Source organism: Dermochelys coriacea, chromosome 5 (genome assembly GCF_009764565.3).
Source record: "Dermochelys coriacea isolate rDerCor1 chromosome 5, rDerCor1.pri.v4, whole genome shotgun sequence".
In the NCBI taxonomy this organism is placed as follows: Eukaryota; Metazoa; Chordata; order Testudines; family Dermochelyidae; genus Dermochelys; species Dermochelys coriacea.
The window spans coordinates 39886246-39902960 of NC_050072.1; the positions used below are offsets into that span (position 1 = coordinate 39886246).

Sequence of the window (16715 nt, forward strand, 5' to 3'; positions counted from 1 at the left end):
ATGTCCTCATCACTCTCGTCACCGTGCTGCAGTCGCCTTCTTCTTGCCTGGTTTCGCTTTTCTTACAGGTTATGGTTCTGCTTATCCTGCTGGATAATGCGTGCAGTGTTTATAGTGCTCATAATTGCCGCAGTGATCTGAGCGGGCTATGGCGTCTGCACTGAAAAAAGGCGGAAAATGATTGTCTGACGTTGCTCTGGCGGAGAGAGGGGCGACTGACAACATGGCTTACAGGGTTGGTTTACAGGGAATTAAAATCAACAAAGGGGGTGGCTTTGCATCAAGGAGAAACAGAATGGCCCCCTCAAGGATAGAACTCAAAACCCTAGGTTTAGCAGGCCGTTGATTTCACGGAGGGAGGGAGAAATGGGGGAGAAAACAAATACAAAACAAATCTGTTCTATTTCTTGTTTTCATCCACTTCATCTATCTTTGTACATCTTGTTGGCAGCAGACAGTGCAGTACGATTGCTAGCCATAGTCATCTCCTGGGTGCTCATTAGAAGACGGTGCAGTACGACTGCAGGCAGGACTGAATCGCCATGAGACAAAATTTAAGGGGGAAATGACCTGGCTGAGTCACTCCCATGTTTGCCCAGGCACCCCGACCAACCTCACTGAGGTCAGCTAAAAGAGCACCCTGGAGTACAGCAATGCTGGGTACCAGTCATATTGCACTGTCTGCTGCCAAAAGGCAATGGGCTGCTGCTGTGTTGCAATGTAGTACTGAGTCTGCCAGCACCCAGGAGACATACGGTGACAGTGAGCTGAGTGGGCTCCATGCTTGCCATGGTATGGCAACTGCACTGGTAACCCAGGAAAAAAGGTGCAAAATGACTGTCTGCCATTGCTTTCACAGAGGGAGGGAGGGAAAGGTGGGCCTGATAAGTACCCAGAACCACCCACGACAATGTTTTTGCCCCATCAGCCATTGGGATTTCTACCCAGAATTCAAATGGGCGGTGGAGACTGCTGCAACTGTGGGTTAGCTACTCACAGCGCAACGCTCCGGAAGTCGATGGTTGCCTCAGTACTGTGGACGCACTCCACCGACTAAATGCACTTGGAGCATTTGTGTGGGGATACACACAATCAACTGTATAAAAACGTTTTCTACAAAACCGACTTCTATAAATTGAACTTAATTTCGTAGCATAGACATAGCCTAAGTCTAGATGATATATACCCAAGAGTTCTGAAGGATCTTATAAATTAAATGGCTAAGAAAAATCATGCAATGTCATTAAGAAACTTGACTGCACCAAAGGATAGGAGGGTAACATATGTTGAACCTGTGTTTTATAAAAGACTCTTTTAACGATCCAGAGAATTACAGACCAGTAAGCCTTCTATACCTCGTAAATTGACTTTAAAAAAATCCACACTGTATAGGTAGGGTCTAAGCAGATTGGCCAGACACAACTTGCCTTTGTAGAAACCAATCTGATAGAATTCTTTGAATGTATGAAGTAGTGCATAAAAGAGAACCTGTTAACCAAGAGACTAATTAGTAGTGGTGTGGTAACCTCTGTATATGCTAAATAGTCCATTTGTGATGGATAAAATATTTTCCTGGATAAGAAACTGGCTAAAAGATAGAAAACAAAGAGTGATCACTTTTCATCATAGGGAAGCAGAATACGAACTGCAGGGTGACTTGAGGTTTCATACCAGAACTGGTGGTTAGTTAATGATCTGGAAGAAATGGGTTAAGGAGTGAGGTGGCAAAAACTGCAGAAGACAAAAAAAAATTATTTAAGTTAGTCAAAAGCAGAGAAGATTCTGAGGAACTCCAGAAAGCCCTAACCAAGCCAGGTGAATGGGAGACACAATGACTGATGAAACTCAGTGTCGATAAACGCAAAGTAATATGTGTTAAAGGGAAACTTGAACTATTCAGACAGATTATATGGTTCAAAATTAACAGCAGTGACTCAGAAAAAGAAGCTGGGCATCATCGTGGACAGCTCAGTGAAGATCTCAGTTCAGTGTGCAGTTATAGCTTTTAAAAAAAACAAGTAAAATGCTAGGATTCATAAGGAATGGGGTGGAGAATGATACAGAAAACCTTATCCCTTTGTACAAATTAGTGGTTTCTCTTCATCTGTCTGCAGTACTGATTACTGCATCTCAAAAAGGATATTGCAGAATTAGAGGTGATTCAGAGAAAGGTATGAAGAATGAATAGAATCATGGAAAAAATCTCATATGAATAGACTGAAAATATTTGGCCTGTGTATTTTAGAAATTAATAAGAGGGCACAAGATAAATGTATACAAAATAATGCATGGTCTAGAGAAGGTAGTTAAGGATTTTGTTCTGTGAGACAGGGAGCACCAGAACAAGGGGACACTTAATGATTATTAAGTATCAGAGGGGTAGCCGTGTTCCTCTGGATCTGTAAAAGCGGCAGAATCCTGTGGCACCTTATAGACTAACGGACGTACTGGAGCATAAGCTTTCATGGGTGAATACCCACTTCGTTGGATGCATCTGACAAAGTGGGTATTCACCCACGAAAGCTTATGCTCCAGTACGTCTGTTAGTCTATAAGGTACCCCAGGACTCTTTGCCGCTTTTAATAATTATTGAAAGATGTCCAGTTCAAAACTGATAAAAACATATGCTACTTCACACAACTAGACTGTGGAACTCATTGCCACGGCTGTTGCTGAGGCCAAGAATTTAGCAAGATTTTGGGTGATTGGACATGTATAGATAACATGAATATCCAGTTATAGTAGTTAATGTGAGGAAAGTGTTTTGGGTTTTTTTTTTAAGACTATATTGAGGGTTAGGGTAATACTTTTTTATGGAGGACTGATTAACCCACATCTGCCTACTATGGCATTTATTGCAACTTCTTCTAAAGTATCTGATGCTGGCCACTCTCAGATATTGAGTTAGATGGATCACAGGTGTGATCCAGTCTGGCTATTCCTGTGCTACTGTGTACTGATAAATAGATACAAGTGTTCCTCCCCAAAAAGTGTTTGAAATTTATTGGCAAATGAAGTGATTCAGGTATAAGTTTGACACATTTAGGAATCAAAGGTATAATGTAATTGTGACGGTTGTTTTGACTGTGTTGTTTTTATATAATTCTAAAGTAATTCAGTTTAATTCTGACTACACTTTTATAAAAGTTAATTACCATGCTGTTGTGTTGATAAGAGTACAGAATCACTGCAGTCGGATAGGCTGAAAGAATTCCATTTTTGCTAACTACAAATTAAAGCATGCTTTTATTTGAAATTGTATTTCTGTGCCCTCATCCCCTTCTCTTAATGCTGTCATCGGATGACAATTAAAGGTTTAAATGATCTACTGTTAATTTTATGAATATTTTTACAAATTTAAATGTATCCAAAAAGTTTTTGGAAAGTGTAGGGGACAATTTCCTCGTGCAAGTGCTGGAGGAACCAACTAGGGGCAGAGCTCTTCTTGACCTGCTGCTCACAAACCGGGAAGAATTAGGAGGGGAAGCAAAAGTGGATGTGAACCTGGGAGGCAGTGACCATGAGATGGTCGAGTTCAGGATCCTGACACGAGGAAGAAAAGAAAAGCAGAATACAGACCCTGGACTTCAGAAAAGCAGACTTTGATTCCCTCAGGGAACTGATGGGCAGGATCCCCTGGGAGAATAACATGAGGGCAAAAGGAGTCCAGGAGAGCTGGCTGTATTTTAACAAATCCTCATTGAGGTTACAGGGACAAACCATCCCGTTGTGTAGAAAGAATAGTAAATATGGCAGGCAACCAGCTTGACTTAACAGTGAAATCCTTGCTGATCTTAAACACAAAAAAGAAGCTTAAAAGAAGAACTGGAAGATTGACAAATGATCAGGGAGGAGTATAAAAATATTGCTCAGGCATGCAGGAGTGAAATCAGGAAGGCCAAATCACACTTGGAGTTGCAGCTAGCAAGAGATGTTAAGAGTGACAAGAAGGGTTTCTTCAGGTATGTTAGCAACAAGAAGAAAGTCAAGGAAAGTGTGGGCCCCTTACTGAATGAGGGGGGCAACCTAGTGACAGAGGATGTGGAAAAAGTTAATGTACTCAATGCTTTTTGCCTCTGTCTTCACGAACAAGGTCAGCTGCCAGACTACTGCACCGGGCAGCACAGCATAGGGAGGAGATGACCAGCCCTCTGTGGAGAAAAAAGTGGTTCAGGACTATTTAGAAAAGCTGGACGAACACAAGTCCATGGGGCTGGATGTGCTGCATCAGAGAGCGCTAACGGAGTTGGTGGATGTGATTGCAGAGCCATTGGCCATTGTCTTTGAAAACTCATGACGATCGGGGGAGATCCCAGATGACTGGAAAAAGGCTATTGTAGTGCCCATCTTTAAAAAAAGGGAAGGAGGACGATCCGGGGAACTCCAGTCCAGTCAGCCTCACCTCAGTCCCTGGAAAAATCATGGAGCAGGTCCTCAAGGAATCAATTCTGAAGCACTTAGAGGAAAGGAAAGTGATCAGGAACAGTCAGCATGGATTCACCAAGGGCAAGTCATGCCTGACTAATCTAATTGCCGTCTATGACGAGATAACTGGGGCTGTGGATGGGGGGAAAGCAGTGGACGTGTTATTCCTTGACTTTAGCAAAGCTTTTGATATGGTCTCCCTCAGTATTGCCAGCAAGTTAAAGAAGTATGGGCTGGATGAATGTACTATAAGGTGGATAGAAAGCTGGCTGGATCGTCAGGCTCAACAGGTCACTACCTGATCAATGGCTCCATGTCGAGTTGGCAGCCAGTATCAAGCGGAGTGCCCCAAGGGTTTATCCTGTGGCCGGTTTTGTTCAATATCTTCATTAATTATCTGGAGGATGGTGTGGACTGCACCCTCAGCAAGTTTGCAGATGACAATAAACTGGGAGGAGTCGTAGATACACTGGAGGGTAGGGATAGGATACAGAGGGATCTAGACAAATTGGAGGATTGGGCCAAAAGAAATCTGAGGAGGTTCAACAAGGACAAGTGCAGAATCCTGCATTTAGGATGGAAGAATCCCATGCACTGCTACAGACTAAAGACCGAAAGGCTAGGCAGCTGTTCTGAAGAAAAGGACCTAGGGATTACAGTGGACGAGAAGCTGGATACGAGTCAACAGTGTGCCCTTGTTGCCAAGAAGGCTAATGGCATTTTGGGCTGTATAAGTAGAGGTATTGCCAGCAGATTAATGGACGTGATTGTTCCCCTCTATTTGATGTTGGTCATCTGGAGTACTGTATGCAGTTTTGGGCCCCACGCTACAAGAAGGATGTGGAAAAATTTGCAAAGTGTCCAGCGGAGGGCAACAAAAATGATTAGGGGATTGGAACACATGACTTATGAGGAGAGGCTGAGGGAACTGGGATTGTTTAGTTTGCAGAAGAGAAGAATGAGGGGGGATTTGATAGCTGCTTTCAACTACCTGAAAGGGGGTTCCAAAGAGGATGGATTTAGACTGTTCTCAGTGGTAGCAGATGACAGAACGAGGAGTAATGGTCTCAAGTTGCAATGGGGGAGGTTTAGTTTAGATATTAGGAAAAACTTTTTCACTAGAAGGATGGTGAAGCACTGGAATAGGTTACCTAGGGAGGTGGTGGAATCTCCTTCCTTTTGAGGTTTTTAAGGTCAGGCTTGCCAAAGCCCTGGCTGGGATGATTTAGTTGGGGATTGGTCCTGCTTTGAGCGGGGGTTGGACTAGATGACCTCCTGAGATCCCTTCCAACCCCAATATTCTGTGATTCTATGTATCCGTGAAGAGTATTAAAGCATGGCTTGAATAAGTGGTTAGGATAGTTTGACTGAAGATAGAAACATTGTTCAAAAATGAGGAGTGGGGGAAGTGAATAGTTTTAAAACATAAATATTGTTTGTATTTTAACCAGATGAGATGGATGGTAGTTCCTGAGTAGTCTGCACTATAGAGGCTTCTTTTTTTTCCTTTGCCAGAGTCTAAAAAGTCACAACCCTGGTAAATGCAGGTTTTGAAAGAGAAGTGTAAGCTCCTTGTTTCACTCTCACTTTCAAATATTGTTTTTTTAGAGTGAAATTTCTACACTTGCAGCATTCAGTTCAAAGGTTTAAACTTAATTCAAAAGCTCAAACCAAGTTGTTTGAGATGTTTTAAGCAATGTCAACAAGAAAAATGTCTTTTAATAATCTTCAGAAATTTAAATTAAAAAAAAAAGATTCTTCAGCTCAGAACTTGAAAATGGGTTAGTTTTTAAAAAGGTAGCTTTTCATTGTCATAATAGTCTATGGAGACAAGCACCTTTCTGAAATAATTTGGTTCAGGAATATCATAACAGACGTTTGAAAAAGACATACTGCTCATGCACGATATTTTTAATTATATTAAACATTTTGCTTTTAAGCCATAGAAGCACATATTAAAAATGTATATCCTTATTCATATACTGAACATGTTTGTGTATATGTAAATTAAAAATGGCCATAAATGCATTAACTAAAATCTATTTTAAAGACCAGTCATGACAGATAAGTTAACTAAGCCTGACGTGAGGAGTGAACAAATATAAGTGTCTGAACTGACATCATTTAATTACAGGTTTTTAAATATTTAATGCATTTCACTTTCAAAGCTCAAACGTATGCTAATTAATCCTCATGACACCTCTGAAGCACATAAGTAATATTTATCCCCAATTTACAAATAGGGAAAGGGAGTTGGTATTAGCGCTAGAATTAAACTCAAGAATTTCTGGCTCTCAGTTCTGTGCTCCTTCCAACAACAAACGATACTTCATTACAGATTTAGAGGTTGTCTGGGCCTTCAGCTATTTTAGGCTGGTGTACAGCTGCCTTTTATAATGTAACCCCCGTTTCCTCCCTGGGGACAAGCAACACTCACCTGTGTGCCTGGGCTCCGATATTGTTGACAGAAAAAGAGATCCTGAGTATACCAGTGGTGGTGATGTATAGGTGGGAATCCTCTATCCCCTACTCTGCTGCAGTCCTTTTACTTGTAAAGGAAATTAAAATTGGCAGTGTATCCACCTGGCTGAGCCCTGTACACGCTAAATGGGAGCATCCATGAATAAGCCTATTCTAATCCATGCAATGGGTCTAACTAAAAAATACCAATTATAAACAATATACAGCCAGTATACATTTAGATTAAAGTTAACATATACCTTTACTTAACAACGTAAAGAAACACGGTATAACAGACTGAGATTGAATGTCATTACTAATTTAATCAGTGGGTGTGGCAGTTTCATCAATCCATTAAAAAAAATAGTTTACAGTAGTAAATGAAACTTATCTAACGTGCATTAAAACTGCCACCATTTAACCCACCCCTGAGTGGACACTCCTCTGGATTTCAGAGTTCTAAACACTTGTTTGTGTGGGCATGCTTGGAGATCTTGAAGCTGAAGACAAGGCTTCGTTGGTCCAGTGAATCAGTCCAGCCAAGGCAGCAAGAGGCAGAACATTTCTAATTTAGGATCCTTTCAAGCTGCACACCCCTTCTGAAGATTGGAGTTGTTTTAATCAAATGTCAACCAACTTGGGTTCTGGTTTGATGAGAAGACCATTCTGCTCTTTTCAGACTCAGACAACTCCTTAAAGGCTTTGCTATGCCCCTTCCCTTGCGAGTACTTTCCCAAACAAGGATGGTGGTTACTCACACTGCCTTCACTGCAGATCCACCTCAGTCAGCTCTGGGCACAGCAACAGTCTCTGCCCTGCTTCCAATGAAGCCACCAAGTCTCTGAGGCTCCCTACTTACTCAAACCCCCAGTAAATTTTCAGTAGTTGCTTCTGGCTTCCTAGCAGCAGTTGAGCAGCAGCTCCTGGTATGGACAAAGCTCCACAAAAGCAATCTCATCTTCTCTTCAAAATAGAGCCTATCATTTGCTCTCCCTAGAAGAAGTCTCTCTCTCCTCCCATCCTCCTCCCAAGGCATCCTGGGAGTTGTGCACTTCAAGGCTGGATTGCAGTGCTCAGGATCTTCCCAATTGGAACATTTCCAATTGAGTTCAGAGGCCACGCTAGTAAAGGGTACCTACAATAAGCAATAGGAGCCATGTTTTTTGTCTTAAACTCAGTTTCCGCTACTGCTTTAAACTACTACCCTAACTAATAAAAAAAAATCCTATCTATTGCTCTGATTGCGGGGTGCAGGATTGAGACACTGGACCTATGAAATGTTTACTCTAGTATGAGTGAATGTAGTACACTTGAAAAATACAATTGAGTCCCCTGGAGAAAAATCTGCTGTTTATCCACAGAACAAGGGTGGCATGAGTAGTGGCAATTCAGGCCTCCATACTCCACTACCACTGACCAGCAAGGACTAATTCTTCAGGTGAGAAGGTAGCTTAGAATGGCCATGCCCTTTCAGACATTGGCTTCCGTGCCTCCTTAGTCCATGACCATTGATTAAGACTGCCAACGGGGTTGTTGAAAAATTAGTGAGTTTTAACTGTAAACTTGGGGATACACCCTGTTTCTTGGGGGTTACACCCTGTTGCAAAACAGACAATAAATACACATAAGGAAATTCCTTTAACTTTTTTTTTCTAACTAAAAAAAGCAAAAAGTCATACCATACTGAGCATAACACGTGCAGCTTTCTGAGAGAGGAGGCTCCAAACACTGCATGAAGTCTCTGTAATACTAGGCTGAGCCACATTTGTGAGCAGACCCTCAGCATGGTATCTTTGACCTTTGTCACCAAGACTTCTGGCAACAATGGTTAGGGGCACAGTGCAACTGTGGAAAACTGTTTCAGAGCCCGGCTGAAACCAAAACATAAGAAACGCCATACATACTGACTCGGATCCAGGTCCGTCCTAGCCATTTTGGTGCCCTACGCAGCCTCCCTGCGGGGGAACTGTGTGGGGCCCCAGGCCTCTGTGGGGGAGAGACTTGGGGGGCAGAGGGGAAACTGCCCCCCAGCACTCACCAGCGGCATTGCTGGGAGCTGGTGCCATGGAGCGGGCTAGAGCCGGGTCGCTCCACTTACTGCTGCCTGTGAGTTCAGGGCACCCGACCCTTGCTGCAGCCCTCGGGGGAAGGGCTGGGGTGGGATGAGGCGGAGTGGAGCAGGAGTGGGAAGAGGTGGTGTGGGGCAGGGGTGGGATAGGGAATAGGTGGAACAGGGGCTGGTGCAGCCCGCAGCTTCATACTTTGCATATGGGTAGGGATGGCCCTGCTCAGACCAGTGGTTCATGTAACCCAGTATCCCATCTTCTGACAGTGACCAGTGCCAGATGTTTCAGAGGGCGTGAACAAAACAGGGCAATTTAGTGAGGGATTCATCCCCTCTTCTCCAGTCCCAGCTTCTGGCAGTCAGAGATTTAGGGATACGCAGAGCATGAGGTTGTGTCCCTGATCATCTTGGCTAACAACCATTGAAGGACTCGAACCCTGTTCCTTTCTTGGCCGTCACAGCATCCCCTGACAATGAGTTCCACAGGTTGAATGTTCTTTATGTGAAGAAGTACTTCCTTTTGTTTGTTTTTAAACCTGTTGCCTGCTAATTTAATTGGGCCAGCCTCTGGTTCGTGTCTTATGTGAAGGGGTAAATAACATTTCCTTATTCACTTTCTCCACACCGTTCATGATTTTATAGACCTTTGTCATATCCTCTCTTAGTTATCTCATTTCTAAGATGAACAGTCCCAGTCTTTTTACGCTTGACTTTCTTTTTACTCATATGGAAGCTGTTACGTACCTCTATTAATTTTTGTTTCCCTTCTCTGGACTTTTTCCAATTCTAATATATTCTTTTTGAAACGTGGTGACCAGAACTGAACATATTATTCAAGATGTGGACATACCTTTGGTTTATATAGAGGTATTATATTTACTATCTGATTATCTTTTTTTCCTAATGGTTCCTAACTAACATTGTTGGCTTTTTTTTAACTTATCTCTGTTAATTTATCAGTTTGTTTTACAACATATTCTATTGACACCTCAATCTTGGACAGTTCCTCAGGTTTGTTACCTAAGAAGAATATCTCAAGTATGGGACTTTCCGTTACATCCTCTGCAGTGAAGACTGATGCAAAGAATTCATTTGGCTTCTCTGCAACAGCCTTGTCTTCCTTGACTGTTCATTTAGCACCTCAATCACCTGTTTGATATATTTTAAAAAAAATTTGCTGTTTAGTTTTTGTCTTTTGCTAGTTGCCTTCAAATTCTTTTTTGGGCTTCCTTATTATACCTTGACTTAACAAAGTTTGTTCCTTTCTGTTTTCCTCAGTAGGATTTGACTTCCAATTTTTAAGTGTCTTTTTGTCTGTAAATGCCTCTTTTACTCTGTTTCGCCATGATGGCATTTTTAGTTGTGTGTTTGAATGTGGAGGTATAGATACCATTTAAGCCTTTATGGTGGTGGCGGTGTTTTATTAAAGGTTTCCATGCAGTTTGCAGGAATTGCTGTCTTATGACAGCTCCTTTTAATTTCTGTTTAACTAGCCTCCTCATTTCTGTATAGATCACCGTTTTGAAGTTAAATGGTACTGTGGTGTGTTGTGTTGGTATTTTCTCCCTACTGAGATGTTAAATTTAATTACATTATGGTTGCTATTACTGAGCTGTTAAGCTATATTCACCTCTTGGACAAGATCTTTTGCTTCACTTAGGACTAAATTGAGAATTGCCTCTCCCCTTCTAGGTTCCAGGACTAGCTTCTCCAAGACGCAGTCATTAATTTTATCTCTGTATCCCATCCTGAGGTGACATGTTCCCAGTATACATGGGGATAGTTGAAATACTCCATTATTACTGGGCTTTGTTTTATTAGCCTTTCCAATGTCCCTGACTGTATTTCACAATCACTGTCACCATCCTGGGCAGGTGATTGTTAGTATATTTCTACTGCTAAACTCTTATTATTCAAGCATGGAATTTCTATCCATAGAGATGGTGTGGTCAAGTGTCATTTAAGATTTTTACTATATTTGATTCTATGCTTTCTTTTAAATATAGTGCCACTCCTCCACCAGCATGACCTATTGTCATTCCTATATATTTTGTACCCTGGTATTATTGTGTCCCATTGATGATCATCATTCCACCAATTTCTGTGATGCCTGTTATTTCAGTAGCCTCATTTAATACCAGGCACTCTTAGTATTTGGACTTCCAGCATTTGTATACAGTCACTTAAAAGATCTGTCAATATTTAGTTGTATGCCTTCATGTAATGAAACTGAATGGAACTCTCTTTTGCTTGATTGTTTCTCTTCATTTCCTACCTGTAATTTATCAACTTCTGTCCTCTCCTCTTTATGAGGATATAGAATATCCCCTTTAATAAATCCTTCCCTAAGGGATGTGTCTGCCTGGCCTGTGCGTTCCTCCACAAATGTCAACACTCCCCTAAGCCTTAGTTTAAAACTTCCTTTATGAGCTTTTTAGTTTTACATGCCAGAAGTCTGGTTCCATTTTGGTTTAGGTGGAGTCCATCCTTCCTGTATAGTCTCCTTCATTCCTAAAATGTTTCCAGGTCCTAATAAATCTAAATCCCTCATACCAACACCATCTGATCTACGCGTAGAGACTATGCAGTTCTGCCTGTCTAACTGGACCTGCACATGGAACTGGCAGCAATTTAGAGAATAGTACCATGGAGACCATGGATTTGAATATCTTGCCTACCTGCCTAAATTTGGCCTCCAGGACTTCTCCCCTACCTTTCCTGATGTAATTGGTACCTACATGTACCACAACCACTGTCTCCTCCCCAGCTCTGCACATACGTCTATCTAGATGTCTTGAGAGATCTACAACCTTCCCACTTGACAGGCAATTCACCAGGTGGTTCTCCCAGCCATCACAAACCTAAGGCTCTATATTTGTAATCCTCCATTACTATTGCCTGTCTCTCTTCCAAATAACTTGGGGTCACCTCCCTCAGAGGAGGATCCTCAGTGCGAGGCAATATCATGACATCTAAAAGGAGGTCCCCAACTATGGGCTTGTTTCCCTCTGCTCCTTTTTGATATAGGCCTTCTCCAAGACTTTCATCCTCCTCTACAACACAGAAGCTGCCAGATTGGGGATGGGACCATTCTACTGTGTCCCAGAAAGTCTCATCTATGTATCTCTGTCTTCCTTAGCTCCTGCGGTTCAGCCACTCTGGTTTCATGAGCCCATATATGGTCTCTGAGGGCCATGAGCTCCTTGCACTGAATACATACATATGCCACCTGCCCACAAGGCAGGTAATCATACGTGCTGCAGTCTCTGCAATAAACTGGATAGCCCCCACTCTGCTGCTGAACTTGTGCTTCATTATTTTTACTCTTGCAGGGTTTGGGGGTTTTTGGCAGGGAAGGGAGGTTGTTTGTTTTCTGTGGGGGAGAGGGTGGTTGGAGGGGTCAATTATTGGCCTAAGTTTAGAGAATGTTTGTTAGGTGTATCTGTATCTTGTGCTCCCGCTCTAATCTCCCTCTGAAAACTCCTGTTTGCTGTTCCTGTTTGCTCTGGTCGCTTATGGGCTGGCTGTTCTCCCTGAGTTAGCCATAACCCCTTGTCAAGAGGTCCTAAAGGGATCAGGGCTCAATGGATGGTAGACAAGCCCCTCATTAGGAAGCTATCAGTCTGGGCCAGGGGTGGGCAAACTATGGCCCACAGACTAGATCCAGGTCAGGCTCCCGGAAGCCACAGCATGGTCCCGCTCCAGCCACGGCGCAGGGTTGGGGACCGCACCATGCGGCTCCCAGAAGCTGTGGCATGGCCCCGCTCCAGCTCCTATGTGCTCCAATGGCCCCCTCTGGCGCCCCAATGGGAGCTGCAGGGGCAGTGCCTGCGGACAGAGCAGCGTGCAGAGCTGCCTGGCCGCGCCTCAGTGTAGGAGCCAGAGAAGGGACATGCTGCTGCTTCCGGAGCCTCTTGAGGTAAGCGCCGCTGCGAGCCTGCACCCCTGAGCTTCTCCCCACACACCAACCCCCTGCCCCAGCCCTGATCCCCCTTCTGCTCTCCAAACCCCTCAGTCCCAGCCTGGAGCCCATTCCCAGACCCTGAACTCCTCATTTCTGGCCCCACCCCAGAGATCGCACCCCCAACCGGAGCCCTCATCCCCTACTGCACCCCAACCCTAATTTTGTGAGCATTCATGGCCCGCCATACAATTTCTATTCCCAGATGTGGCCCTTGGGCCAAAAAAGTTTGCCCAGCTCTGGCCTAGAGTGAGCATACAGCCCGCTAAATAGACCACACTATACGCTTCAATCAAGAAAGTACACAACAACAAACAGATGACAAACTCACCCCAAGGGTCACCTGGTCACTCCTCCTTCACCTGGAGAACTCCCTCAAAAATGCTCTGTTCATTACTCTTGTATTGGAGAGCTCTCTGGCAACGTTATTGTTACAGTTCTGGGCTGATCTGATATCAGTGTTCCAGTGACAGTATGTCATTATTAGAGAATCTATAATAGTCTTGTGGAAATTCAGCATTGTAGCACAAACTGACTTACGAGCTTTTGATAAAATGTAAATAGTTCCAGAAAGAATTTGGTTTTTCACAAATAGTGAAGTTTAGCTATGACGTCTTACTAAATTGTTTTAATACAATTAAAACTAACCCTACAAAAATGAATTTAAATTATAATTTATATCAACCAGTTTATTTTAAAGCAAGTTTTGTGTTTTATATATTTTATTAATGACAAGTGCAATAAGTAGTTGTCTTTGTCTGTTTTGGAGCAATGAAATATTTAAGCTAGTCTGCAAGGTAATACAAAAAACTTGAGTTACTGCAACAGCTGCACTGCCTGTTCTTCTGTGGCTTGATTTCCCTTTTTATCTCATTTTCTGCAACTGAAGACTTATCAACATTTGTTTCATGTAGTGCACTGGATTGAAAGCCGCTTAGAATGAACTAAGTAAAAAGAGAAGCACTTTTAGAGTGAAGTTTTTCATTCCTTAGTTTCATAATGTCTTGGGCTCAATTTTTGTCTTCACGCACTCTAAAGAGCAACCCTGGAAGTCGGTGGGAGTTGCATGGGCATCCTCAAGGACACGGTTTTTCTCTCTCAATTTAAACTATTTTAAGGATACAATCCACACAAGATTCCCACTCTTAAGGTCTCAAGCATTAGGAACTCCAAGCTATAAGATTTTTGGCTTTCAGAGGTATGAGCAGTTGAGTACAAGACACCACTCTGCTCTTCAAAATCCTCCAGTTCTGTCTTCACTAGTCAGAAGGAGCTTGCTTCAAGAGTTTCAACCAGATTTTCAGCCATCTATAAGCTTCTCTGCATGGCATAGCTAGAATGGTGAAAAAAATTATTAAATCCATAGAATTGAAGTAGTGATTTTTAATTTCAAAAACTCTGGAGAAACTTTGTCCTCTTTTTAAACTTCTCAGCACTTATTGAAAAAAGTATTTGAATTGATACCTTTGTTTCCAGTTAGTGTACTATTTTTATCGTTTTGGTTACAGAAGGGTACTTGGGGTATGTCTACACTGCAGTTAAAAACCCATGACCAGCCTGTTTCAGCTGACTCAGGCTCACGTGGCTTGGAGTAAGTCTGTGTTTAATTGTGGCTCTGGGACCCTCCCCCTTCACTGGGTCCCAGTGCTTGGGCTCCTGCCCGAGCTGAAACATCTATACCACAATTAAATAGCCTGTTAGCCCAGGCCCCAGGAACCTGAGTCAGCTGACCCATGCTATTCGCAGGTTTTTAACTGCAGTTTAGACATACCCTTAGGCCCTTTCTAGACTAAGATTTAAGTGGTGAGATGTTGCATAGCTGAATTGCTAACAGCTTCTAGAATTCTGAGAGAGTCAAAGCAGGTGTACTTTAGAATGTGCTGAACTGGTCAAGGTAAAGCCTTTTATTCAACCGCTTGAACATGTTCTAAAATACAGTTGCTTTGTCTTGACTAGAGTTCTAGAAGGTGTTAGCTCAGAGGTGGGCAAACTATGGCCTGCAGGCCACATCCAGCCCGCAGGACCATACTGCCCAGCCCCTGAGCTCCTGGCCTGCTGTCTTCCCCCCACACCCCCCCATAGCCTCAGTGCACTGTGCCGCTGGTGCTCTGGCCTGACGCTCCTGCCGGGTAGGGCGGCAGCATTGCTGCAAGTGCCTGCCACTCTGAGCAGCATGATAAGGGGGTGGGGAGGGGTTGGATAAGGGCAGGGATCCCGGGGGGCAGTTGGATGGAGCGGAGGTTTGGGGGGGGCGGTCAGGGGATGGGTACGGGGGCTTGGATGGGGTGCTGGTGTGGATAGGGGTCAGGACAATCGGGGGCAGTCGGGGTTGTAAAGGGGGGGTGTTGGATGGGTTCAGGGTTCTGAGAGGGATGGGAAGTGGGAGCGGGCAGATAGATAGCGGGGTCCAGGCTGTTTAGGGAGGTACAACCTTCCCTACCCGGCCCTCCATAAAGTTTCGCAACCCCCATGTGGCCTGGGGCCAAAAAGTTTGCTCACCCTTGTGTTAGCTATTCAGTGGGGTTAACTTGGTCTATCATACCACCTTTAAATCTTAATCTAGACAGGGCATAAAAGTGCAGTTTGACTCTGGGCTTGTCTGCATTGTAGATAACTTGACTGTTGCCCCAACTCAAGTTACATCCACACGCACAAAAGCTTGACTGTGGTGGTGCTTTCAACTCAAGTTGTCTGGCCTGTCAAGGATATAAGTTAAAACTTGCATTAGCACAATTTGTCAGCTGCTAATACAGATACTCTGTGGGGTAATCTAATTGCACTGTGTAGTCTGAGTGCTGTTTCATAGAGTGGCTACTCAAGATAGGATAACTTAAAAGGATTTAACTCAGTTATGTACACTCGAATTAACTGTGCAGTGAAGACCTATTCTGTGTAAAAATGCTTATTAATCAACAGATCCATTCCCTGTACATGCTTGCTTACTCATGAATTCTTCTACTGCATTCGTGTTTTTGTGCTTTGGGGTTTTTTTTTGTTTGGTTGGTTTTTTTACTCCTATTGGCCTTCCAAAGCTATTACAGCTAAGAGGAATTGTGTTGATGTATTACTGGGCCATCAATAGAATTTTACACTAAGCCCTGGTCTACACTGGGGTGGGGGATCGATCTAAGTTATGCAACTTCAGCTACGTGAATAACGTATTAGATCGACTTACCGTGGTGTTTTCACCGCGGTGAGTCGACTCCTGCTGCTCCCCCGTCGACTCTTCCTGCGCCTCTCGCGGCGCTGGAGTACAGGAGTCAACGGGAGAGTGCTTGAGGGTTGATTTATCTGGTCTAGACTAGACACGATAAATCAGTCCCCACTGGATCAGTCGCTGCCCGCTGATCCAGCAGGTAGTGAAGACATACCCTAAGTATCAATCACTTACATCTGTGCAAGATTATTGAAGGCACTGGGTGTTGTACAGGTGCCATGGAAAATGTTATCTGAGGACACTGTGATTAAAGAGGTACTAAAGGAAACAATTTGGCTTGCAGAATCTTTTCTTGTATGTACTGGTGCACAAAAAGGCGAACCTCAAGCTGGTTTGGCAGTACTGGCAAAAAAAAAAAAAAAAAAAAAATCTTGTAATTGAAAATGTTTGATATAAATTTCACTTAGATCATGAACATGGAACCTTTAGAGTAGAGCCACACTTTAAACTTTTCAAGAATACCTTTTGTTTCAGGTATCATGTCCTATATTTTTACGTGAAACTGACATAAAACATCATATTACAGAAACTTTGTCTTGTAAAACCTCTTGTAATTAAACAGGTTTTTGCTTAGTTTGTAGTTAATT

At 43.2% G+C, this 16715-nt stretch overlaps 1 protein-coding gene across 3 annotated transcripts in view; it reads left to right on the top strand.

The window, feature by feature from the left end:
- ZSWIM6 (zinc finger SWIM-type containing 6) overlaps window positions 1–16715 on the top strand; it is a 162561-nt gene that overhangs the window by 90233 nt on the left and 55613 nt on the right. The gene's annotated exons all lie outside the window — the stretch shown is intronic.